General features: G+C 44.6%; 1 long non-coding RNA gene across 5 annotated transcripts; it reads left to right on the top strand.

The window, feature by feature from the left end:
- Window positions 1–280: 280 nt before the first annotated feature.
- LOC111093075 lies at window positions 281–27238 on the top strand. Of its 5 annotated transcripts, XR_005380546.1 has the most exons (7): window positions 281–424; window positions 2497–2596; window positions 18299–18437; window positions 19675–19827; window positions 20627–20667; window positions 21076–21199; window positions 23050–24603. It is a non-coding gene; the product is annotated as an uncharacterized LOC111093075 (long non-coding RNA). The 5 variants fall into 5 exon arrangements; XR_005380548.1 differs by lacking the exons at window positions 18299–18437; window positions 23050–24603 and adding an exon at window positions 27110–27238; XR_005380547.1 differs by lacking the exon at window positions 18299–18437 and having other exon boundaries at window positions 21096–21199.

Genomic DNA, 27238 nt, shown 5'->3' with positions numbered 1-27238 from the left:
GGGGGTTGTGACTTCTGAGAGTACCTTTTGACAGATACTCGGGAAAGGAGTAAACAATCTAACAGAGGGAACAGGGCAAAAGCAGCATGAATGCTGGAGTGGCTAGGATGTGTGCAGATGTGTGCTGAGTGGCTAGAGGAATTGAAGGTGGCAGAGGGTTCACACCATGGATGCAGGTGGGAGACGAGCCTAGAAGTAAAACCAGATTGGACCAGATCTCAAAGGAACACGAATGCTAGAACAATGAGTATAGAATTTACCAGTAGATGTAAATCCATTCAGAACTTTAACATCTAGGAATGTCACAGTGAGGGAAAGGAAGGGCCTGCTTGATGCAAAAGACCAAAGAGATATCATAAGGTTGCAAATAGCTGGAGACCTGGAGTGACATAAGACTTCCTGCGATATTCTGCTCAAAATCAAGGTTAGAAATAGCTATTATGATCTCAGTCTGAATACCCTCCCCCAAAATACCAGAACCATCACGTGACTCATCAGCTTCAAGCCACTAATCAAAGTACAAAAGCCAACCTCATGCCAACAAAAATCAATCTCTGTTTTGCCCTTTGCTTTACAAATGATCTAGATTTTCCAAGTGCGGTAGAAGAAATAAGGTAACTTTTCCAATAAGATTATTTCATGCAAGAAACAGTCTCCTTTTCAATAAATAGTTTTAAATCGTTCTCCCTGGTTTCTGAATTACACTACTCTCTGAAGATATATAAATATCAGGTAGCAGTTTTATTTCCTGTAAGTGGGGAGCTTTGGTTTAATAAGGAGGAGAGAGGCAGGGTGATAGACTTTCGGAGATGAAGCAAGATCTATTAGATCATCTCGGCCATTTCACTGGGCCCGCCCGAGATTGCTCCCAGCTGCATTGGCATATTCACTGCTGCTCAGGCTAGTCCAGTTTTAAATGATTTAAGGGTAATATATTAAAGGCTCATGACCAGCTATAAAGAGGTGCTTCTTCCTGAGACACTAGCAGAGACTTGGCTGTAATTATGGATGGATGCTCATCCTACCAGAGGTCTGAGGGCACCTTGCTGCCCTTCAGGCAGTACTACACCAGAGCCATGGAAGTCACACCCATTTGGGCTGTGGTCATCATCCAAGGAAAAGTACAAATGCCATGTGCATTTATCACAACCTGAGAACGACCATGGGCTGTGCTGCTGACATAAAGAATTGCATTCTTACTATCCATGGCAAGGAGATATGGTCATTCTGTTCCTTTCTAAACCTGATTTATATACAAGGTGGGATGCGTACCTCAAGAAGCTGGTCTTGGGATATAGCGTGAAGTGGGGCAGGCATAGTTACCTCCTCCTCTTTCTTATTAAGAGTTACAATCACCTCCACTGAGCCCTGGGATTAATCCATTAGAGGACTGGGAGTTCCAGAACTAGGAACATCCTGACTTGTACACCCTCATCACACCTTAGGTCCCTAGGATCAAAATGCTCTGAGTTTAACCATTTGAAAGCCTTGGTGGCATGGTCCAGGGCTTAGAAATAGAGGAGCAGGTAAAAAGAAATGGGGTGACTCGATCAAGGGACTAAAGGTCACCAGTAGTCTCAAAATACGTCTTTAGAATCACAATAATCATCATTAGATCTAGCAACCACTTGCTACACATCAGACACAAACACAATTTCTCCTTTTATGGTATATACTTGGATACTATTATTATTTTATAGCTGAGGAAACTGAGGTTTAAGGCAGTTGATTCACTGCCCCTCCCCTTATTTTCATAGCTCTCTCCCCCACCCATCCAATCAGCAATATTTGGGCTCCTCGTAGGCTTGCTGTCATTACTCTTCATTTGGGTCACTGAGGTGGGGCATCCCCTTGCGTGCATATATAGGAAGGCCTGGGATCAATGCTGTGGGATTTATTTATAGGAGGTAGTAAAGGTCACACATATGACTAATTCCATCTAGGTCTTCTTAATGGTAACTCCAGGAGAAATTTCTTCCAGCCTTGGTACTTGTTACAGCTACAGGTCTATTGAACCACTAGTTTGTTTTTTACCTTCAGACATTGCAAAATCTACAAGTGATGGCATTTCACTTTCTGCATCCCCAACTAGCAACTTGAACAAATTTCTATCCTGCCTCTATTAAGTGTGTGAGACATTATTCCACATTAATTATTTAATTATTTACTCCTGGGTAATTATTTACTCCTGGTTTTGTTTTCCTTCTTTTTTCATTACTTTTCCTGCCTCCACTTTCCTCACTTATTTTTTCTCTCTTTGACATTATATGCATCTTTATAAGTTAACATAAGCAATTTTTGAAATGAGATGAGATACAAGTGTGTTTTAAGGCACAAAAAGATCTGGAGGGTGAATATAGAGATGTGTATGCCTTGTGAAAATTCAAAACTTCATCCAGCTGTATACTTATGAATTCATATATTAAGAAGCAAAATGGTGGAATAGGTAGCCCTAAGAGACTATCCTTCCACAGAATTTTTTTTTTTTTAATCAAGGAAAGGCTATCAGAATCAACTTTGTCAGAACTCTGGAAAACAGACCAAAGTTTACAGTGTCAAGTTAATTCTGAAACCACAAAAATGCAACTTTAAAATGGTAAGAAAGCTTTGTGACTTTTTAGTTACCTTTTGACCTAGCCTGTCCAACTTGACAGTGGTCTTGAAAACATTATCCCATGTTACCTGTGGGGTCCCTGGTTCTGAGGGAGGGCAGCAGGGCTTGTTCACATGGAACTGTGTTTGTCTGTTGCAACCTACAGGGAGATCTGCAGGGCTGCTGCAAGCTGCGTGTCCTTGGTTAGCCTAACACAGAAAGCACTCAGGGTGGAAAAGGCAGTGCGCATTCCTTAGAAATATTATGAAGCAAATGAAAAAACCTGAAGCCACCTAAGGCAAAAAGTTATTGTTGAGGCATATAACAATGTACTAAAGACAGGGAATCAAAGCTGAGGAGGAAGTTTCCTTGGGAAACTAGGGCACTCAAAAGTCCCCTTGTATACTGGGGATTTAAGAAAGCCATGCATGTATATGCTCAGGGTAGAATGTATACCTAGAAAAAACCTGAGAAGACCTATACTTTCACCTGTGGCTGATCTCTAACCTCAGTGAAGGTAGGAATTGAAGGCTAAGGAAAAATGGAAAAATTTTAAATGGTCTAATAGAGCATTGAAGGAGCACTTCTATACAGAGCCAATCTTCATAGACTGGGACACATTTTTAATATTTGACTCTTTGAGGGTTTTTTTCCTTTTTTTTTCTCTCTCTCTCTCCCCTTGCTGCCCCCCTCCTCTCCTTTTGGCTTCTAGAATTCAGGAAAATCTTTGTCAAGACACTAGCTGAGCTCAAAAGAAATAGAAACTTCAGAGACCACACATAAAAAGAATGTAAAAGTAGTTTAGAGAAATTTCTAAGCAAATAGATAAAGTCTACAGCAAGCAATAAAAGTAAACACTGAAGAAGATAAATATGATTTATGGAGTTATTACATTATAATGTTAAATGACCATTTTTCAACAAAAATTTAGGAGGCATGCAAAGAAAGAAGTATGGTCCATTCACACACATACACACACAACATTAACAGACACTGTCCCTGAGGAAGCATAAACATTGGACTTACTAGACAAAGACTTTAAATATACTGTTTTAAATATGTTCAAAGAGCTAAGAGAAAGCAGGAGAATAACTATGAATAAATAGAGAATATCCATAAAGACATAGGAGATATAAAAAAGACCCAAGCAAATTGTGGAGCTGAAAATCTTAGAAATGAAAAACTTACTAGAGGTTTTTGATAGCATATTTTAGCAGGAAAAAGGAATTATCAGTAAACTTGAAGATAAATTCATTGAAATTATCCAGTCTAAGGGAACAGGGGAAACAAGAATGAAGAAAAATGAACTTAGCCAGAACCATGACAATCTTAGAAGAAAACTAAGGAGCAAATCTTCATGACTTGGATTTAGAAATAGATTCTTAGCTATGACAAGAGCACAATCAAACAAAGAAAAAACAGATTGGACTTCATCAAAACTAAAAACCTTTGTACCTCAAAGAACATTATCTAAATAGTATAAAGACACTATTATTTATATTCCCCAAATGAATGAGAACCTACAATGTTTGTCCTTCTCCGATTGACTTACTTCACTCTGCATAATACCCTCCAGTTCCATCTACGTTGAAGCAAATGGTGGGTATTTGTCGATTATAACGGCACTGAGGGGGGCACTTGACGGGATGAGCACTGGGTGTTATTCTGTATGTTGGTAAATTGAACACCAATAAAAAATAAATTTATTTTAAAAAAAGAAAAAATAAATAGTATAAAGACAAGCTACATGGTGGGAAAAAGTATTTGTGAATCATGTATCTGATAGCAGTCTAGGGCCAGAATAGAGAACTATCGAGCTCAAAAACAGAAAGATGAACAATCGGATTTAAAAATGGGCAAAGGACATGAACAGACATTTCTCTAAAGAAGTTGTACAAATGGCCAACAAGCACATGAAAGGATGAGCAACATTGGGATGCCTGGATGGCTCAGCAGTTGGGTGGCTGCCCTCGGCTCAAGTTATGATCCCGAGATCTGAGATCAAATCCTACATTGGGTTCCTGCAAGGGGCCTGCTTCTCCCTCTGCCTGTGTCCCTGTGTCTCTGCCTCTCTCTCTCTCTCTCTAATAAAAAAATAAATCTTAAAAAAAAGGAAAGGATGAGCAACATTATTAGTCTTTAGAGAAATATAAATGAAAACCAGTGATGTACTACTTCATATCCACTTTAGATGACTATTAAAAAAAAATCGCAAGTGTTGGTGAAGATGAGAAACTGGAACCTTCATGTATTACTATTGGGAATGTAAAATATCCTGCTGCTGCGGTGGTTCATCAAACCACTAAATATGCTACAATATTTACCAGCAATTCCATCCTAGGCACATACTCAAAATAATTGAAAACAGATACTGAAACAAATATATGTACACACATGTTCATAGCAGCATAATATCCAAAAGGTGGAACCCCAAATGTTCTTCCACGGATGAATGGATTAAAAAAATTATGATATATATATATATCATTTATATTTCATATATATTTTATTTATTTCATTATATTTCATTTATATGAAATAGAAGAGGTGGTAAATCCACAGAAATAGAAAGTAGATTGGTGGCTGCCACGGGTTAGAGGGGAGAAGAAAATAGGAGGTAACTGCCTACTTTTGGGGATGATGAAAATGTTTTAGAGGTGGTGGTTGCACAACATTGTAAATGTCCTAAATGCCACTGAATGATTCCCTTTAAAATGGTTAATTTTATGGGATGTGAATTTCACCTCAATTAAACAAGGAATAAGCCAGATAAACCAATTAAAAAGTTTATTATAAAACAAAGCTATGGAAAGTAGAAATCCAGTCCATTCATCTTTATGTGCCTTCGTCCTGGTGATCTTTAGCATAGGCTAGTACATAAAGACAATGAACAGTGTCTGCTTGGATGAAGGAACAATTTGGAGAAAAGTTATAAACTTGGGGGACTCCAAAGTCTCATAAGATCTTTCTTACCTTTCATTTACTCTTTTTATTTGCTGTTTAAATGTCTTAGATTTTCTTTTTTTCAACTATAAAAGCAGTATGTGTTTGTCACTACAAGCCAAAAGAGACAAGTATACTGAGTACTCCTACCACCTGCCCACCTTACTCCCTAACACTGCCACCCTGCACTCTTCAAAAACACCAGGTTTCTGATATTAACAGATTAACAATCTGGTATGGACCTTTCCACTGTTTTCCTCATGCTCATTCAAATATTCCCCAAATGATGTGTGCAATCCATCTCTCAGTTATTATCCTGGTATTAGTATTCCAAGGATGAATTCCTTCTGGTGCTTTTATTCCTTCATCTTCTCTCCTGAGATGCTGGGGGCTAAGAGGGAATGATCAGGAGGCATTTTCCCAGGTCAAAGGAATGACACTTCCACTGCTCATGGATTGTTTAATTATACCAAAGTAGGAGTTTGATTTGAAACTTGAAGTGAGAAAGCTTAAGTGGGTGGGACATTTGGCAACACCCATTCTCCCACCCCTAATATAAGCTATTTATTATTTTATAACCATTCCCATTTGTCAGCCTCCCAGCATGGATTTTATCCAAAAGTATTTCGACTTTTATCAATTCAAAGATGGATTTTCATCACCTTCTAGTATTTACTTTTTTATTTTGCTTATTGTCTGCCTCCCCCACTAGCAGTTACCTCCACAGAGCAGAGATTTTAGTCTGTTTTGTTTGGCGCCAAATGCCCCCAGCACTAGCATACCTGCCTGGCACACAGTAGATGATCAGAAGTATTCATTCAAAGAAATTCTACATCTCCTCTTTTGGGCCTCTTATAAAGGTTACATCCCTCTAGAAAAAGTTAGGGGGGTATATATCCGGAACATTTCCTCTTCTCTCCTTCCTGGTTTCCCTCAAACATTACAACTAACCAGGGGGGTGAGGGAGTTAATTAGCTGACAAAGCTCAAGCTTCCAGCTTCTCACCTTGTGGGTCCCCAGTGAAGTTTAGAGATAAGGCCCTCTATGCACATCAGTCAAAAAGCTCCTCCATGTGATCTCATTGGGTTCTGAGGTTGTACTTTGGGAGAGGCAGAGAAGACGTATCATCATATCACAGAAAGATATCAGGGAGGCATTTGACTGTCAGGAAAGAGCTGATATCAGAATCCATGGCTCCAACCATTTGTCCAAGAATATCTCCATCACCAGGAGAAGACCCACTGCTCCCTCACAAGGCTGCATGTTAAAACTCCAACTGAGTGTCCTATTTTTCTTCCCCAGTGAGCAATGTCCCCAAACCTATTTTGAGATCAACAGAGTACAAAAGCAGAGGCTCAAGTTTTTTTTCAGAAAAGTATCAGTTGACCAGCTACTTTGTTGAATGCCCCTCAACTTGGGTTTGTCTGATGTTTTCTCTTGATTGGACTGAGGTTATATATTTTGGGCAAAAATACCATAGAAGTGGTATTTTTCCATGGAGGTAAAGCTGTGCCCTCAGTGCTATACTCTTTGAAAGGGTCAAGGTCACAAAAGGCAAGGACAGACTGAGGAAATGTTAGAGTCTGCAGAAGATGAAAGAGAAATAGCAACTAAATGCAATGTAGGATGCTGGATAGGGTCCTGGGATAGATAAGGAACGGTAGTAGAAAAACATTCAAAGCCTGTAGTTTAGTTAATAGATTGGACTAATGTTAATTTCCTCATCTTGATAATTGTTCTATGGTTATGGAAGTTGTTAGTATTAGGGACACTCAGGGAAGGGTACAGGAAAACTATTTTGCAATTTTTTCTGCAAGTGTAAAATTAATTCAAAATAGAAGATTTTTAAAAGTGGTTATTCCTTGTGGGAGCTTTCCTAGGCATTTCTTACAAGGGCATTAATCCCATTCATAAGGCTGTGCCCTCATGACTTAATGATGACCTCACAATGACCCCTCCTTCTAATACTATCACCTGGGAGTTAGGATTTCAATATATGAATTTTGAAGCATTCAGACCCTAGCACCAACAGCTTCTGTCCCTATTTCTTCCTGTAATGGATTAAATCATGGACTCATCCTTATCGGTGGAAATTAAAAATAGGAATAATTTGGGTCCAACATGACAATGACTTGAATTTTGAGGTTTTGGACATTAATAGGGCAGTGGAATGAGAAACACATTCATTTTGGGGAACAAACCCAAGGATCTGAAGAAAGATTTTTAGACTCCGCCCCACTTTTGTGCATATAATGATATAACCATGGATTTCAGAGGCCATTGAGTACACCCTTTAGTCTCTGCTCCTTATAGTGTCCAGGCCATTTGGGTCACTGAATTGGAAAGGTGATGAGTGCGATGCTCAGAGCCACCTCCCCTGGATGCTGAAGGAGCCATTTTTCATTCAGTCCCTTAAATGTCTCTCAGCATGAGTGAGATACAGCCAGCTACCTTGTTGCCCAACATACCAGGGAAGTGTGGCTGTCCCACATCTGCTTAGCCCATATTTTTAATTGCTTAATAATAGTGAGTGGGCTTCCCTCCTCCCCTCCAGCATAGCAGCGTAGGGGGCTTTGACATTCTGGGCCTGGTGCGTGGGCAGGAAACACAGATGAGGCTGTGAAATGTCAACCTCCCACAGCTTCTCTCCCAATTAATCACAGCGTCATATGACAGGGCACACCTCCAATGAGGAGCACTGGGCTGGCAGTCCCCAGAGCTCAGCCCCAGCCCCAGCTCCAGCTCCACTGCCAAATTAGCCACATGATGTGGAGGAAGTATCTCACCCTCTGGGATAGTGATTAAAAGCACAGACTCAGGATCCTGACCACTTAAGTCCACCTCTGACTCCTTTACTTGCCAATAGTGGGATCCCAAGTAAATGATTTATCTGATCCACACAACAATTCCCTCATCTGCAAAATAAGCATGGTGATACCTACGCAGTCAGGTGGCTGGAAGAACTCAAAGTCGAGCACAGCGTGAGGTATACATTAATAAGTGTTAGCTGCTGTTATTATCCCAATTCTAGTCACCTGATTCGATCCAAAGTTCCACAGGAAATACTTTAAAAGATGAAGAACACATGGAATTTACCCCCGGCTACTCAGTCTTATAAGACAGACAGAAGACATTTGGGAGTGGGGGAGGTGGGCTGCCTGGGACATGCCCTGTAACAGAGGCAGGTGCTGGAACTGAGTAAGGGCTCTCCCTGCATCCTCTCGTTAACCCTCACAACCATCTGGTCAGCTTGATCCCATTGTATAAAGTGGGAAGCAGAGAAGTTAAATAATTTGCCTGGGATCACATAGCTTCTACGTGTCAAAGACAGGATGCAAACTCAAGTCTCAAGTCCCTTGCTCTTAAACTCCATGTCACCAGGGGTTTGGATGGGATTTGAGGAGTGCCTTACAAAGGAAGTGGCATTTGAAGAGCCTAAGCCTCCACATTTTTATTATGGAAAGACAGGATTTCTGGAGCATCTCCCAGCAATGCTTCTTAGCTACATGGGTGAGTTTTTTTAAACTCTCTGAGTCCTGGTTTCTTTGTTCCTGAATAATTATAGTGCCCACCATGGAGCTGACAGAAGGAATCAGTGAGTTTATGGATGTGAAGCTCTTAATAGCACCTGGCACGTGGAAAGCAATTAATAGATGTTAATCTGCCATCACTGTATCATCTTCCTCATCATCACCATGGTCACTGTGTTTAGTTGTCTCTCAGCTGACAAGGCCACCTGTTGGTAAAAAGGGAACCTCTGTTTTCACAAGCGCTCTCAAGATGATCCTAGCAGCTCCCTGAAACGTGACAATCAGCCATTTGTTACTGAGGTTAAGTATCTGTTCTGTGCCCGGGGTCTCCGTGTGAACATGAAAGCCACCGAGAGGAATGAGTAACACATACAGTCCTTAATAGCATTCAGTTAGTTATTTAAGAGGGAATCCATACCCGAGGAAGGACAAAGAGAAGGTGAAGCAGAGATGAAAAAGGCCCCTACAAGTGGTGACCTCCTGGAAAGTAGGAGGGTAGAGCAAGATACTGTCTCCTTCACAATTCCACCAAGGGCTGCCCTTTCCAGATCTGCCAAGAGGCCAAGCAGGAATGGTACATGAGCTGGGCCCTCATTAGCATGTACTGCTGGAGTTCAGAGGGGTGAGTGATTGCTCCCCCAGAACGGAGGCGTGTTTGATGTAGGCTTGTCAGCCCGGCCATCCTTCACAGGGACCTGGGGCCAAGATTCATATCCTCTGTCAGAGGCTCATCCAACACCCTGAGCTGGCCTCTACTGGAGTCCAATTTGTATACTCTCTCTCTGAGAAGGGCAGGCAATTTTTCAGGGCCTAGAGATGGGGAGACACACAGCAATGTTCCATTTTTCCTGGGAATAGCTTAGGGGCTAGAGTCAGGATAAATTAAGAAGAGGGAAAAGGAGGGGAGGATTCAGAAGGAATGCATCAACCATGGATTTTGCCTGTTTTCTGCCATTGCTGCCTCCCTCTCCAAGCCCCATCTCAGGTTTTCTGGACAGTATCACTTAGAATAATGGCATGTTATTTCGTATCAATTTAAGATACTAGTCTGTCATAACAGACTGTGGCTTACCAAGAGGAAATAATGCCATGACATGCAAGATCAGATTCTTGAGGAATAAAATCCCCAAATCAAGATGAAGCAGTTTGACTATTTTAGTTTGAAGCTTTGTTTTGCGGCTCCTCCATTTGTGTCTCACTTGAATTGCTTTGTCTTTAATTCAATTCGTTAAGTCCCTATTAAGTGCTAAGGGCTGGAAGACCTAGGGTGAGGAGCATGACCAAGTTCTGTGACTAGAAGCCTGCCCACCAAACGCAGGAACCAGGTCTGAGTGGCTCACTCTGTAAGCCTGTGGCTTCCCTAGTCTCTGCCCCACAAGTAAGTGCCTCTTCGTGCTAAATTTCAATGAGGCCTTTCCCACAAAAAATGATGCAGAAACCAACAGGAGCGAAGTCTTGTTTTCTTTGATCTAATCCATTCCAGGGGAGTATTTTCCTCATTTTCCATTAGAATTGGAGAATAGTAAAGATGTTACAAAAATTGACACTACCTGTCAGATGACATGATCACCAGTATGTGAGGTACCAGCAGAAGGGATTCTAGCCTCACCACCACCAGTTAATGCTGGTTCTGCCCTCAAGTCCCTGTGTGACAGTAAAGCCCCTACAGATCTGAGCCTGCTGCATCGTGTAGGGCTGGCTCTTCCGCTCAATCAGGATACCAGCAGGAGCTCAAAGATGCTTTAAAACAGAGGTTCTCACTTGGGGTGCCTGGGTTATGCTCTCAAAACCTGAAGCTAAAGAAACAAAATGGTGGCCCCCAGATGTGGGTTTGGGGCCCACACAGGGTTTTAAAGAAAATTGAATTCATTGAACATTTTAAAACAAGGAGTTCTTACATTTGAAAATCTGGATTTTCAGCTGCTCTTAAAAAATAGAAAAATCTGACTGACATCAGACCAGAAGCTCAACCTGAAAATAGTCTTCTGTAAGAAGAGTGGTTTTGCATACTTTCGACTGAGTCTGGCCTTTGTGGGTCACCACACTTCTCACTACCATCATCTTCCTCTTCTAAGCCACCTCTCTGGACCCTGTAGATGTGTGAGTGTGTACAAAGTGACCAGATTACTTAGTGGTCCAGGGCAGCATGTGCCCACCACCAGCTAGGAATTTACACTGACAGGAAGAAGCTAGCCCCCACAAATTCTGAGGAAGGGGAGCTTCAGGGTGTGGAGAAGGGCAGAGGGAGGGATCAAGGAAAGGAGTTAGAAATGGATGTGGCCCTACTTTCAGTCCAGCGCAGGGGACCTGGGGGAGTCAAGCAGGGGGTGGTAAGGTGAGCTCATCCTATTGCAACAAGGGCTTTGAATGCCAAGTACTGTTATTCTCAGCTGTTCATGCCACAAATTCCAGATATGATACGGGGGTTAGGAACTAAGGCTGCCAGGCTCATCTGGACACACATTTCCACGTATAGGCCTCAGGAAGTACAGGGCTACATACCAAGTTCTGGAAAGCACCCTCCACCTTCACAAACTTGTCAGCTATAGGTTTTCTAAAGCAGCCAGAGGCATCCTACAAAGACCCTGCAGCAGCAGGGGATAAGCTTCTGGGTTGAATTCTCCCAAAGTAGCTCAGGGGAAATAACAGAAGAAAGAAAGAAGGGAATAAACCTCCTTTCAGCTTCATTAGAGCTCTTGCTTAACCAAGCTAAAAATAAAACTAATTGCTTTTGCTATTCTAATGTGAAAAATCAGTTTTTAAAGGATCAAAATTCTCTCTCCATGGCTGGAGAAATCATCGAATCGGTAATAGACTGACTGCCAATGAATTATGAATGTCGTAATCAAGCCTTCTTGGAAGGCCAAAGTCTTGGTTACAAATGGGCACTATAATTAGAATGATGCTGAAACTGCCTAAAGCCAACCCCCTTTTGTCCTTTTTTTTTTTTTTTTTTTTTTTTTTAAGATGGAAGAGGCACTACTCTTCTTCAGGTATCTGGCTTTTTCCAAATGATGCCTTTGTTCTCACCATTAGAGGAGACACGGGAGAGCATGGAACACCATCCCTTTTCCCTCTAAGAAGCCCGGCCAATCTCCCCCAATGGTGATGGGGAAAGTGCTTCGATTTTCTTCATCCATTGCCTAGAATTCTAGAAATTAAAGGTATTCTAGGACAGCAAGCAGCCTCTTTTCAAATACAAGGGGGCTGAGGTATGGGCAGGGCTCAGTGTCCTACATCTTTGTGGGAATCACTCTGATCCTGTCCTTGTACTTGAACAAATAGCTTAGCTCTGCAGGACTGGGAGCTGGAGGAGACAGACATGCATATCAGGCAGTAAAATGAGAGAAGGCCAGCCTTGCAATGGGAATAAAACTGCCTCCCAGCATCAGCACCAAGCCCCAGCCAGGAAGAAGTGGTCTCCTCACAACACTTACACAATAAGAAAAGCCAATCTAGATGAACAGGGCCAATAATAACAATATCCCACCATGGAAGAATCATCTCAGAAGGGATCACTTTACCTTGCTTTCTTGAGGATGGATCTGTTTTAAGAAAAAAAAATCTAGGAGTTTCTAGTTGCTCCTTTCCCCCTCAAATCCTTTACCTTTGAATGGCCTCTGAGATGGGATCCATTCTAACCAGAAAGCCCCTAAACCAGAGGTACTTCCAAGAGCTTGTCTTAGCATAGCCATGGACATGATCAGTGGGGGGAAGGAGGTCAGGGCTCTCCTTCTCTGGAGCCCACGATTGAAGGTTGATGAGCCCAGCTCCTCAATCTCTTGCCACTTGCTGAGCACCACCATATGGCCTTAATCAGTGGTTCTCAGCCCTGATTGCACATTAGATTCACCTGGGAGACTTTTCTGTGTTGCTGCCCAGGTCATGTCCCAGACCAATTAAATATAATATCTAGGAGTGGCTCCAGGCATCACTACTGGTTAAGGCTTCTAGTGATTCTAATGGACAGTCATGGTTGAGAACCACTGATTTAATCATTCCCCTTCCGGCACCTGTTCTCTGTCTTTCCTGTCCCTCCTCTCATTTCCCAAACCGGCACTAAGGGGTTTTTGTTAGATAGAGACTCCAGAGGTAGCAATGCTTTCATCTCGCCAGGTCGGCACCAGGTCCTGAAGCATCTCTGTATGGCACCCAGAACAGTTTGCTCCACACCCCAAATCATTCCATTATAAAAGACTTTAAGGCACATCTTACACAGGGCTGTGAATATGACTTATCCTCAGGCCAACTTCCTTGGACCAGAAATCACTCCCTAGGGCACTATATTGAGAAAATCCTTCTCAATCGGACATGTTGGGAAAAAAATACCATCTTCAGTGATCAATGTCAGCCAAGAAAGCAGGAGAGAGAAATGGTGGTACAGAAACTGAGTATTTGCCAAGTCTCAAAAATTTCCTCATCTGGCTTATAGGAAAATGAGAGCCACAGAAAAGAAGCAACATGGCCATTAGCCAGTTCAGTAAATCAACAAGTTAGCTTGAAAAGTTTGGTCTGTGTCAAATACTGCAGAACCTTGCTACTCAAAGTGAGGTCCATAGAGCATCAGGATGAGCATCAGCTGGGAACTTGTTAGAAACATAGGCTCTCAGGCTCCACACAAGACTAACTGGATCCAAATATATAGTTTAACAAGTTCCCCAGGTGATTCTATTTGACAATGAATTTCAAAAAGTTCTGTTGGAGAGAAGATGGAACAGACGATGGGAATCACAGCAGGGTCTGCCAGGTCTGGAAAGGAATATAAAGAACACTCAAGAAAAGAAAATGCCAAGTTGTATAAGAGAGCAGAAATGCTGTCTGGTTCCAGAAAAGAGGGATATCCTTGTAAATGCAAGAGCCAGAAACTTCTGAGAGAAGGAAGCCTTTGGGCTGGGTGCTAAAGGATGGATGGAGTTCAAATAGGCAAAAGGAGCCCCTGACAGGTGTTAAAGGATGGATGGAGTTTAAATAGGCAAAAGGAGCCCCTGACACTGTCCAGCGGCTCTCCTCTTCTCGCCTTTGGGAGCCCTCTGTCACCTTCTCTGCTGCCTTAGCTCTGGATGGAGACCAATTCTGGTGGGAGTCTTCTCTCCCCAGTGGGCTTGAGAACTTGAGGTCAGGGATGGTCTCTTCTCCCTTCCCTCTGCCGTACAGATCCACACAGTGACCAGGCCAATGTCATTCAAAACATTTTGAATGAATAAATGAGTGATTGAATGAGCAAGGAAGGACTGAAGCCACACCTGAAAAACACAGAGCTCAGCTCCATCCTGCCCCTCTCCATCACCACCACCCCAAACTGACCCAACGAAATTTAGGCTTGTGCCCTCAATTACCAGGCCATAACTTTGAAAAAAGAAAACTCAATCTAGTGCCCTAAAATTCATCCAAGTCTCATCGGCTGCTAACCATCCCCAACACTCACAGATGAATCCCAGGAAAAGTAGCAGAGAATAAGGCTTGAAGAGAGAGTGTGGAAGCCCTGCCTAAAATTTTATGGGACACGGGTAACAATAACTCTAGAGATGTGGTCCTCCCCTAGTCAAGATGTTCCGTCCTATACAACAGCATTCAAAGGCCCTGACCAGCCAGTCTGCAGACCGTCCTTACCTCCAGCCCATCCCTCAGAATTAACAGATGTGGAAGTACTTTGTAGAGAGTAAAAAGATGTACAGTGTAAAGAATGATCATATCAGTATGATGAGAAAACCTCAAATAGAATCTTGAGAGATATTTTCTGTACATTTATTCTTTCACAGCCTTGCATTTGTGAATTCTGAAAAAAGAGAGAGAGAGACAGTATGAGCTCTGGGGTGATACTGTTTTCAGATCCTGGCTCTGGCATGTTTTAGTTGTGTGACCTTGAACAGATTATTTAACTTCTCTGTGCCTTGGGATCCTCATCAATAAGAGGAAACTCATAATAATGACACTTATTTCATAAGAGAGTTCCAGGGATAAATGAGTTAATGCATATATGAGTTTCCTAGAACATACTACATATTCAATAAATGTTGGCAATTAGTATCTGCTTTTGGCTCCTGCCCATCTTACTTTCGAGCCCACTCAGCTATACATATTTCATTCTATGCCCACTCTATGGATGCTGCCCCTGGTTCCCCAGGCCATCCCATGTACATCAGCCAGACCTGGCATAAGGCAATAACTCGTGCTTTAAAGAAAGCAGTGCCCTCTAACATTTTGCTCTTTACATCCACCATTCTCTTTGGGTATATTCTCAGTAAAATGGAAGGAGAGGGTTTGATAATCTAAGTTATATGGAGGTATTACAGACTCATAGATGTCTATATTCTTTTAAAGACACCAAATATCTGCTCTTTAAAAAGGAACCTAACGATAGAAATGCCTCAACAAAAAGGGACTAAACATTAGCACGGAATTTTTGGTATAGTCCCAGATGTTTTCAAAATAAATGAGGGGAGAAACCTGAATGCCCAACATGGGGACAACCCTCCTCCTATAAGACCAGGGAACAAGGGGGATCCCTAGGTGGCTCAGCAGTTTAGTGCCTGCCTTTGGCCCAGGGCATGGTCCTGGAGTCCCGAGATCGAGTCCCGCATTGGGCTCCTGGCATGGAGCCTGCTTCTCTCTCTCACTTTCTCTCTCTCTCTCCCCCCTATCTATCATGAATAAATAAAATAAAATATTTTTAAAAAAGACCAGGGGACAAGGAGTCTCTAGGAGGAATTTCAAGGCAGATGTATGATTTGGTTGGTTTCTTATTCCTGAACTTTAGTGAACTACCAATAGGTGGTCCTCCTACAGTTACAGACCGCAGGTACCACCTCTGCGGCTAAGGGTAAAATCCCCATTGGCATAGTGAACTCCATGAGCTGACCCTCCCTGAGAAATCTTCAAGCATAAGCTAGCCAAAATCTCTACCAATTTCTCACCACTAACCAAGGAAAACATGTTCCTTCTATATGCAGGGAAACATGGTACTAACAAGCAGGAAGGCTTAACCGTGTTAGCCCTGCTTTCTCTAGAGCAGACCACATGTGTAGGGGAAAGCCTTGGGAGAGACTACCCTTGTGTGATACAAGGATAGCTAGGACAATGGAAGGTTACCTCTAAGCAGCATCCCAGGCCCCACTCAAGGGTGGTTCAGAAGTCTAGAAAGAAGAGGTGAAATTTTATTTCCTATCTCTCCTTACTCGGCTACTTAGAGTTCTGATATCTCCCTGTTCTCATCATGTCATATAACTGCACACACGTGTGCCACACACAACCAATACAACCATATTAGACACAACAAATACACCAGAGAGCAGCAGAAGAAGCTCCATACTCTGAGTGGTATGGATGTCACCTTTGTGGTGAAAAGGTGTGAGCAACAAAGGACTAGCTGACCCAACTCTCTCTTTTTACAAAGTAAAAAGCCACTGAGTCTCAGTAACGGGACCTCTCTTGCTGTAGATCACAGTGAGCCTGAAGCTGAGTTAGGACCAGATCCCAATTCTTTTTTACTATCTCCTGCTGAGAACTCTTCTACTGGGTGACCTCACACGGTAATTTCTGGTGGTGGCTAATAATAGGTACTAGAAGGATAGGTGAGCCTACATTTGAGGGTTCTTCTTCCCTCATCTTGACTTTATGCTGAGCCTCTGGAGCAACGTAGCCTTGGTTATGTGCATATTCCCCATCTGTCTAGATACTGCTACTAACATGGTTCCTGCTATAATGCAGCCTTTGCCCCATCCTCTGACAATCGGCAGGTTCTCATGGCTGCATCTTCTCCTCAGAAGCAAAGACTTATTTGCCATCTGGAGATGTTCCCAGTTGAAGAGCCTCTATTCTGATATCAATACCATCGGAAACCTCTGGCCTTAACAGAGCTAGTATTCCTTAGGGAAGAACCTCGCTACAGTCAGATCTACCTTCAGAGAAGGGATGGCATATAGGGGAGGGGACACCCCACCTGTCCACAAATAGCAGCCAGCAGCCTCTCTGTCTCCCCATGCTCACACACTCATTCCCTCTATGCACTCTGCAAAAATGGAAGACTGTTCAGGGGAGAGAATCAGTAATTGTGGAAGAAAAACAATGGATTCTTATCTGAAAATAGGGTCTCATTCATATCCTCTATTAGCACCAGCTACATTCTTGATGAATGCATCACTTCTACGTGCTGTTCATTTTCTTTTCTGCAGAACAGGAGAGAGTCTTGAACTCGGGAGGGAGATGAGGATGGAGAAAGTAGGGCTGAGAGAGAACCGGAAGGAACTGCTGTAGTCCTGTTTTTAAATGCTCCCAAAGAAACAAAACGAAGGATCTCCTTCAGACTAGAAGGACATAAGATGCGATTGGCAATCGAGCAGGAAGGCTGCAATCTCCCCAGGGAGATGGCTCTGGAAGAGGCTGGCTGATGTGAAAGCTGGGGGTGATGAGGATGAATGTGGCTGAAAAATCAGAAAGAACTCAGTCTGAAATCTAATTCCTCCCCTCACTTGCTGTGTATTTTAGACTAGGGTCTTAAACTGTACAGTACTCAGTCTCCCCACTTAAAATAGGATCATAATATTTGCCTCATGGGAATGTTATTAAGCTTCAATGAGCCACTGAGTGTCAAGTACCTGGAACACAAGAGACATTCAGTAAATGGAAGCCAATTGTATAATGACTTTTTAGTTTTCCTTTAAGGGTTTTTAATCTCCCAAACCAAGAGTCAGCATGTTTTGCTGCAGTGACTTTCAAATCATTTTAGGGAGCAAAATATTTTCCTCGAAATAAATCAAACAGATAAAATTAGTCCCATCATCCCCTTCTCTCCTGAAGGATCACTTGACTGCCTCTGAACCCATAAGGAGCTGTTGGGGCAGGACAAATCTGAAGACCTGAGTTCTAATATCTGGCATACCACTAACTCCCAGGAAGACCCCAGAGAAGCTCTTCTACACTGAGTCTCAGCTCTCTCCCTGTTAAAATGAGGAGTTTGGGGGTGTGACCAGTAATGACACTCTAATTTCTTTAACTCAAGGAAGACTCTGGTTACTGGATCTGATTATTGGCTTTCCTGTCTTTTCCCCATGCGTATCCCAGTCAATCATGCTGAATAACTATTTATTGGTACTCTATGGGGTAGCTATAACCCCACCACTAGGGTGCAATTAATTCTATTAAATGAAGCAATATTGTCTTGTACTGCCTTGGTCTGTACTGGGGCACTTGCATGCAGCAGAATGTCACATGCTAAAAATCAATCATTCCACAGGGTCCTGGGAATGAAGCTGTGGTTTTGGTCAAAAGTGACATTATCTACTTTAATCCAAAGACCCTGAAGTATCCTCCAAAGGGAAGTCAGGAGCTGGGGGTTCTTGGGATTTTAAAGACCACATAATTTCTCTCTGAAAGTGAGTAAACATCCATAACCTGAGGACTACCTATTATGAAAGAAGAGGGAACACTTAACAACTAACTAAAGGCTTAAATTTGTATCCAGAGAATGTATTAATAGGGGGCAAGTTGTCTGATATAGAGAGAATGGTAGGAACTTAAGCAGGAAGCACGAGAAGGCAAAGTCTTGAGGAGCGGGCAGACAGGGGAAGGGGTAATGGAGGGGCCTGGCCCAGGACTTAAGGAGTCAAGAAGTCAAGTTTAGGTCTGGACAAGATGAATAAAATAAAAGCCAAAGATCTTGCCATTCCAGCAAAGCCTATCTGTCAACAGAAAGAGGCTTAATGAGAGGCTGAAAATCAAGCTGTAATTGTTAAAATATAGCTAAGGCATGGTGTAGAAAGTGCCAGAATTCTTCCCGGTCCTACCATTAGCATATTCAAAACTCTGTTTTGTGTATCTCCCAGAAACAATAGCAGAAGCAAGTGAAAACACATTTTAGAGTCCTCTGGAGACAATGAAGTGTCTAACAAACATAAGATGCTACTTATTAAGGTATTGGACTCAATCAGTGCTTGAGATCAGCATCAAGGACAGCTGGCAGCTGAGCTGCTTTCTGGGTCTTCCTTCAGCTGGGAGGGTCTTCCAGGATAGGCCTTACCCCTGAAACAAATCTTGAGATTTAAAGAACTTGTCAGGATAGGTCCAAATTGCTTAAAATAAATGCTAAATGTAAATGTCATGTGGCACACATGCCACATATATGTATTGCATGTAACAATGTTTTCCCAGTAAATGATTGGCTCAGGTGGGGATCTTACCTAGTGGATTACATGGAGTTAATTCCTCAGTGTCCCCTTGGAGCTGAGGCAGGAGCCTTGAACCATACCAGCAGATGATCTAGAGTAAGGATCAGCAAAATTTGTCCCTAAGTAGATATTTTAGGCTTTGCAGGCTCAGTGCTGTCATTGTAGTGCAAAAGCATCCGTAGTCAATCTGTAAACCAATGAGTATGGGTGTATGCCAATAAAATTTTATTTACATAAACAGATGGTGGAATGGATTTGTCCCATAGGTTGTTGTTTACCAACTCTTGATCTAAAGAGTCAGTTGTAAATCATTTGAGGCAGGACTGGCAGTGCTTCACTATTGCATACCCAATACATGACCCCATTTGGTTGTATACAAGGGATGTTTAAAAAGTATGAACCATCCTTTCATCATCTTGAACATTGACTTTAGCCTTTATTTCAGATATCCATTTGGAAGAGCTCATATAGTCCAAGCCAACTAGTGGAGAATGTAGAAAATATCAAGAGAAGATACTGGACTCAAAACATTTATGGAAAAGAGAACCATGGACAGCATCATAGAGTTGGCCTTGCAAGAGACATTGTGCCTCAACAGGTAGAGATATTTCTAATAATAATGAACAAAAGTAGACCACTGAGAACTGAATGAGAAGGGGAACTCTGACTGCCCCAGAAACATTTTGAGTCCAGAATGAGAAGACCAGGCCCGGGATCCCTGGGTGGTGCAGCGGTTTGGCGCCTGCCTTTGGCCCAGGGCGCGATCCTGGAGACCCGGGATCAAATCCCACGTCGGGCTCCCGATGCATGGAGCCTGCTTCTCCCTCTGCCTGTGTCTCTGTGCCTCTCTCTCTCTCTCTCTCTCTCTGTCTCTAGTGAATAAATAAATAAAATCTTAAAAAAAAAAAAAAAGAGAGAAGACCAGGCCCAACATCAATCGGGCATCCACTTCATGCTCAGACCATCACTGGGAGATCCACCGTGTTACTGTGCTTATCCTCACCTCTCCCTCTAATGGAATATTATTCATCCTAAAACATGAGATATCCAAGAGGCAGAGAAATGAAATCCCTGCCTGAGGCCATGAAGCTACTGAGTGAGGAAATCAAGATGAAAATAGAGAAGAATTGAATGTCAGAGCCAGGGCTCCCCACCCAACTCCCCGACCACCATCATATTCTAAGGCCTGAGTCACTTAGGGGTGCTAGGGGCTTGTTCCTGTGAAAGTCTAGTGCAAAGAGCAGCCCCTCTCCTCCTGAAAAATCTCCATTTCAACTGGGACTGCTGTGGCCAGTCTCCAACTCCCTTCTAGTATCTTCTGCTTATAGCTACCCAAATTGGGAACCACTTGGAACCACTCCCTCACTCTAAGGATGCTCTCTCTTCCTTCCATGCAGGCAGCACCATGACCTTCATGCAGAGCCCTGGAGAAGGCAAGGTTTGGCCATAGGGGAGCTCTGGGGGGAGTGAGCCTAGAGCAGAAGAGTGTGTCTGAGGGGCTGCCAGAGTGAATCCCCACCGCCCTCCTTGCTCAAAGGGAGCCTGGATGGCAGCTGCAAATTGCCTATGAAATCCATTTTTCAGTGTTGCCAAGTGTTGGGTGGGAGGCAGTGTTTTGAAGTAAAGCTATAATATGGCTGCAATAAAAGTTTACCGGCTTTTATATAGGTTCCCAATAATGAGGGGAGAGATTTCTGCAGCTCAGAGACTGCCGTGAGAGGAAAAGCAATTCCTGGCACCACCTCTTTAAGCGAGAATCTGCCTCCCCCACATGGTTCATAACTGGGAGTTTTTCCCATTTAAAGGGGATTGCATCAAGTTCCATATCTCTTTCATTCCTCATCAGAGCTTGTAATGATTCCTCAGGCTTCTGAATGAAGAGTCATAAAGTGTAACTTTGCACTGGAGATGGGTGGTGAATTTTTATGCCCACAAACCTTGGAAGAGTCAAGAATTGCAGCAACAGAGAGGTAAGGAGGTGAAGAATTCTGGAGTGTTCCAGGAGTTCGGAGCTGGGGGCCAGGGGCGTGAAGAGAAAGTGTGTGTTCCATGACCTTGAGAAATAAGTTGGGGCTGGATCAAAGGGTTGCTGCCCTCCAGTAAGGACTCTAAGAGGTGTGGTATCCACGAGCTGGTCAGAAACCTGAGAGAAAGTGTAGAGAGGAAAGTGCCTGGGAAGAGAGTACAAATGGGTAGCCCGAGAGAATGACTGGCTGCCTGGAAGCAGAGAGAATGCCCTCAGAGATGCTGGTGAGGGGCAGCAGAGGGGCGGGGTAAGGGGTCTGCTGGAGGGAGGCCAGGCCAAAGGCAGGTGAACCCAGTGTATGGCCAGGAGGGAAGGCTGCTCGTGGTCTCCGCTCTCCCATGCTACCCAGAGAGCGAGGGCTCTCTTTGCTACGCAGGGAACTGATCCTCAGCTCGTGCTGAGATGCCTGTGGGATGCGCAGCAGACTCATCCAAAGATGAGTTGGAGCTATTCACTGGCTAATGGGCATCACGTCAAACCTCATTAACAGCAACATGCCTGATTTCAAATTTGCGATCATTTGGACACAGATGAGACTCAAGTTGACATGTGAGCTTTCAATGAAAACAGAGTTTGTTACATGAACTGCGATGTGAAAGGGTGATGGGCAAGAGGGATAATTAACCTCCTTTGAAAACGTCCCACCGATTTCAAGAACTTGGCATGACTTTAGCTCCTCTCTCTCTGCATCCAAACAATGTCACTAGCAACGCTTGCTGTCTCACCTCAGCACAGACGCAGTGGACCCTCCTCCTCATAACATGTTGTCGGTCGCTAATAGATGCTGTGGCATGTGCTTAAAATAGCAACAGCGACTCTTCTTCCTTCCAATGACCAGTCCAAACCACCATCCTCTCTCTCTGTATGGGGCCTTCGCAGCCCACAAAACTTCCCCGAAAGCAACTAGATCCTGCGCCACCCATGTGCCATGTGCAGGCTCCCTTGAACGATGAGTTCTGCCCCATGCCCACTCTTACAGCACTAACTAGACAAGAAGTACTTGAAGACCAAAAACGGGTCGTACTTATGGAGATTTGACCCATAGGTCACCGAGAACTGTAGGTTGGCTAACTGAAAAAGAAGTGCAATTTTCTAGCAAAATCTTTACATATGGATATTATGAAATATTAGGAAGCAATTTTAAAAAGATGAGTTGGAGCTATATATATTCATTGATCTGGAAAGATACCCATGTCAGTTTTAGTGGGGGAAATTGATACACGTCGTGTGATCCTACATTTGAAGAAAAATACCTGTTGGGGTATTTTGTAAACATTTAAATGTGTTTGAGAGTGGAGAAGAGTATAGACACCAAACCGTTAATGTTTGTTTTCTCAGTTTAGGGGATGGAGGGAGGAGTCCGCCGTTTCCTTTGCAGGGCTCTGTGCTGTTAGGTGTGTTGAAATGAGCATTCATTACTTTCTAATTGAGGGGGAGTCAGTAAAAGCTACACATTGGGCTTTATACATTGTGCAAAGTCCAGCTATGTGAGACTTTGCACTAACCCACACAGCACTGCCTCTTTTCCATGAGGCTGAAGGTCAAGCCCGGGGTACAGAAGGACATAGCAGGTTATGTGTTCCTCCTGCCACCTCATGCAGCATCCACACACAGTCTCCCTAGGGAACTCTTTAAGAGATCTTAAGAACTCCACAGCCCCCTGCATTCCTACCTTTGAGATTCCATCCCATCACGTGCTTCTCCCCGGGGGTGACCATGAGTGGACCTGTTTCTTGCATTCCAAGAGCCCTGTAGGAAACAGGAGATAAGCTTGGGAGCTGTTTTTCTTTCCAGATGCACTCTCCACCCCCTCCACCTTGCTCAGTGCCCCCCAGAGGCTGGCATCTATGGACTGCATCAATGAGACTTCCTCACGCACTGGGTTGGGTTCAGCCAGGCCAGCAGGAAACCTGAGGACAAGAGGCCAGAGCAGGCTGGGCCTTCACCTCCAGCTCCATCGCAGCCCAGCCCCAAATTAACAACAGCTGCATTGCTCTACTGAAAATCACAACTCCTGTTGGCAGCCCTTCTGCAACTGTCACTTGCTTGGGGTGTGGTTTCTGCATCATGTCGGGTGGGGGACAAGTATGGGAAGAGATTCTTGATGGTCTTAGTCCCAAGGTGCTTTCCATCTCTTGCTGGTTCCTTCAAACCCTCACCCTTGTGACCTGTCCCTTCACTGTACTCTCTTCAATCCTCCTCTTAAGGGTGTGCCATCTTCTTCCTGCTCAGACCCTGAGCCTCTTCAGGGCTCTCTGCTTCTAGCAAAGGGCTGCAGGGGGCTCCAACACAGAACCAGGGCTGTCTGCAAACCCTGTCCCTGCCATGAGAAGCTTCTCCATGCCAGAGACAAGTACAAAATACCTCTCTCCAGCAGATTGCCCTGAACCTAGGGGGGCAGGGGCTTCAAACCATGATGTCTCTCGTTTCTCTGATCCACTAGCCATGAAGAGTTGGTAAATAAGCCCAACTCACCTCCCAGCAGTCCATTTGAACGTAAGAATCTAGGCGAGCTAACAGAGATGGAAATCTCCATGCATCCGCACAGGCTAGAAACAGGGGTGCTGTGAAGCCAGCCACTGTAGCCAAATCACTCCCAGAGCAAAGTTCTGCTCCTGTGCCTCTCACCCAGCGGGTGTCAATCAGGCAGAGAACAGGGAGAGAACAGATGCAAACAAGCCAACTAAAAATACACCCGTAGCAGACTTCGTTAAATGTGCAGGAACATTCTCAGTCCCTGGGGCAATGATGGGACCTCCGGATCTCAAGAGGCAGAAGAGGGATGGCAACTAAAGTAAAACCCAGTATAAAAACAATAGCAGTCGTGACAAAAATATACACCCAATACGAAAAGAAATCCAAAACTGTTCATGATCAAATCCTATGGGATACTAACACCTAATTATTAATCAAGTTGAACCAGAATGAGCTATGGCCTCGGGATCAGCTTCCTTCCACTGCCCGAGCCCATCATTCACCCTGTGTGTGCTACTAACCCCATGCTCTCCAGGAGATGCGAAAGGGGGCCCATGTCAGGACTGCTTCCAGACAATGCAGGAGGCTCCAACCAGGTGAGGCCTGAAGGCCAGGCACAGATGACGGCAGACAAGCAAACAACCCCTCCACCAGCACCCACCACACTCCCGACAGCAAGAAAGCAAAGGATGTTCCTGACTCGGGTTTAGAACCACCAGGAAAATAAAAGACTGGTTTTACATCCATGAAGGCCAATGTATTACCTTTATTTGAATGAAAATAAAATGGTAACAACATGCACTGGTTGCGTGTTGTAGAAGTTCCGATTAAACTGGCTGAAGCAGGACTGATTGGCTCGTAGAACTGAAAAGTCTAAAGGTATTTCTGGCATATGCTGGATCTAGGTACTCAATGGATGTCACAAGGAGTCTCCAGGTCTCTGCCTTTCAGATCTGCTTTCCTTGGTGGGACTTGATTCTCACTACTCATGGGTGCCCCCAGAAGCTCCATACCTGTTGTTAAGCAACTCCAGAGGAAAGCACATGCTGGTTCACAAGAGTGCCCACAGTAGTATTGGATTTGAGTTTTAATGGTGTGACTGTGTCACCTGCCCGTCTGTATGTAACCGATCTCTGTGGCTAGGAGAATGGAATGCTCTAATTAGCCAGGTCTGGGTCACATGCTCACCCCTGAGTCTTGGAATAGTCTCGCATATAGCAGGCATTCTGAAAACGTATGTCGAATGCACGAATGAATGAAGGGCCCAGAGATGTGAAAGTTCATGGTACACTGGGAATCAGTGACTTAGCTACTGTGGGTCAAAAAATGTGATGGGAAAGCCAAGAATGAACAGATAGTATGGGATATGGTGGCCACAGGTAAGGTACTTGACCAATTGCTCTACATGCTACAGGACACGTGGAGAAGCCCAGATGCGCCATCTGCCTTCTGGAGCTTACAGCCTCATAAGAGTCATGTAGCAGCCATCCACATGTTATGGCACAAGGCAGATGCTCCTGTAGGGGCAGAGGGTGTCTTCCCACCTGGAGAGGAACAGGGCATCAGAAACCTTTGGTGCGAGGAGTATATGTTCCATTTGGGGTTGGTGAGCACAAAGAGTTTGGACAGGTGAAAGCAAGGACAGGCACTTGGGGCAGAAACGCTGCACCATGGGGAGGGGGTGGGGTGGGTGGGTCCTGCGAGGACAGGCCCATGAGGGGCCCCAGGAGGCGGAACTCTAAATGGGCTCGGGAGGCCCCAGGGGAGGTGGGGGAAGGCTAGGGCTCCCGGCCGAGGACTCAGAGCTTTATTCCGTTCGCTGCGGCTCACTGCTGCTGCTTCTTGAGCCAGTTCCTCTCAGTCACCAGCCTGAAAATAGAATCTGCCTTTTCTTGGGGCTTAGCAACCCAAATTCTTGGTTTTAGGAACTCGGCAGGATCTCATCTCCCCGGCTGCTGCTACAGGAGCCAGGAGCCCCGATTCCTCTCCAGGGGCAGCCTCCTCAGGCTGCAAATCGCCCTCCCTCTGACTTTCAACCACTTCCAGGGACCACGGCAGAGCTCAGAGAGCCAGGCTTGGCGCCGTGCGTCATACACGCAGCTCTAACTGACTATTGAAACCCACAAGCTGTTAATCCAGTGGCTGCCAGCAAAGCCCCATTCTCTCCACTGTTTAATCTTCACTTATAATGACAAAATTCATATGTTCCCTGAGCTGCTCTCAGCACCCCCCCACCTCCTTCCCCAGACCTCTGCCGCAGTCCCTGGCACAGGGGAGGCGTTCACAGCCCCCGCTTTCCCTCCCAGCCCCCCCGCCCATGGTCCTCTAACTGAGGCGTACCAGAAAGTCTTGGTCGAAGCCAGCAAGGACATCACTTGACGGGGGTAAAGTCTGTGCCGGGGAAGGCATGGATACTCAAGGATCCTTGTGGGGGTGCCCACCCTGCCAGTGATTGGTCCAGTAGGCTCGGAGAACTTGCTCGGTTCGATGACATTGGCCTTTGCTGGCCCCGGGGGGGGGGGGTGCGGGGGGGGGCCTGAGCAGCTCAGAGCCTTGTCAAGAGCTTCCTGGGGGTAACAGGGGAGCATCCCCGGAGTCAGTGTTGCCCCCGCCCCCAGTGAGCAGCTTTACCTGGGACTCACAGAGCCAGCACTCACCTGGCTGAGTTAGAGGTGCCTCCCTGTCCCCCTCACATCAGAGGCACCACAAGCACAGGGCAGACTGCGACCTCATTGCTCTCACTGTCCCCTGCTCTTAGCCCACCACGAGGCCTTCAGTGGCACCTGAGATCCTACTCAGACTGGACCCTCCCCTTCTCTGAGGTCCTGTTCTTCATATACCCTCACTTCCAGGCACATGGAGATGCCTTCTGTGGCCCCAGGTACCCCCTGCCCTCCTCATCCCTCTGCCTTTGCTCCCCATGACAACCTCCATCAGGCCACCCATCCTGCCACCATCCCCTGCTGAGAAGTGCCAGCTCTCCAGTTCCTCCCTAACTTGCGACCTCAAATGTTACTCTTCTGCAAAGCCTTCCCAGGTTCCTGAGCTCACCTGGGAGCCCTTCCTCTAAACTCCCATGACAATGTTTGTGTTTCTGTGGACACCTCTGTTCTCCTTTGTATTGCAACAGCACGGCATGGAGTTTAGAAAGTAAAGTTTGCTGTGCGGCCCTAGAAGATGGCTCTATCTTAATTTCCTAATCCATGGGAATAGTATTCCTACCTCAGAGGGTTGTTGAAAAAAAATGAAGGGGCCAGTATCTTAAAGCATGTATCTGGTGTACAGTGACTGTTTAAAAACCAGCAGGTGTCTTATCACTGGTAGGGTGGTTGTTACTATAAATATCCTATTTCTCTTACTGTGCTGTGTGTTCCTTCAGGACAAGACAATGTCTTATTCCTACTGGAATCCCTCTCCATTGCCCAGTATATTTTCTGGCATGTGGTATGCACTGATTAGTTGATAAATGAGTGAATACCAAAAAAAAAGAAGAAGAAGAAGAAGAAGA

Source organism: Canis lupus, chromosome 28, assembly GCF_011100685.1.
Source record: "Canis lupus familiaris isolate Mischka breed German Shepherd chromosome 28, alternate assembly UU_Cfam_GSD_1.0, whole genome shotgun sequence".
NCBI lineage: Eukaryota > Metazoa > Chordata > Mammalia > Carnivora > Canidae > Canis > Canis lupus.
Note: the sequence above shows the minus strand (reverse complement) of the source record. Positions and strands in the feature narration are given on the sequence as shown.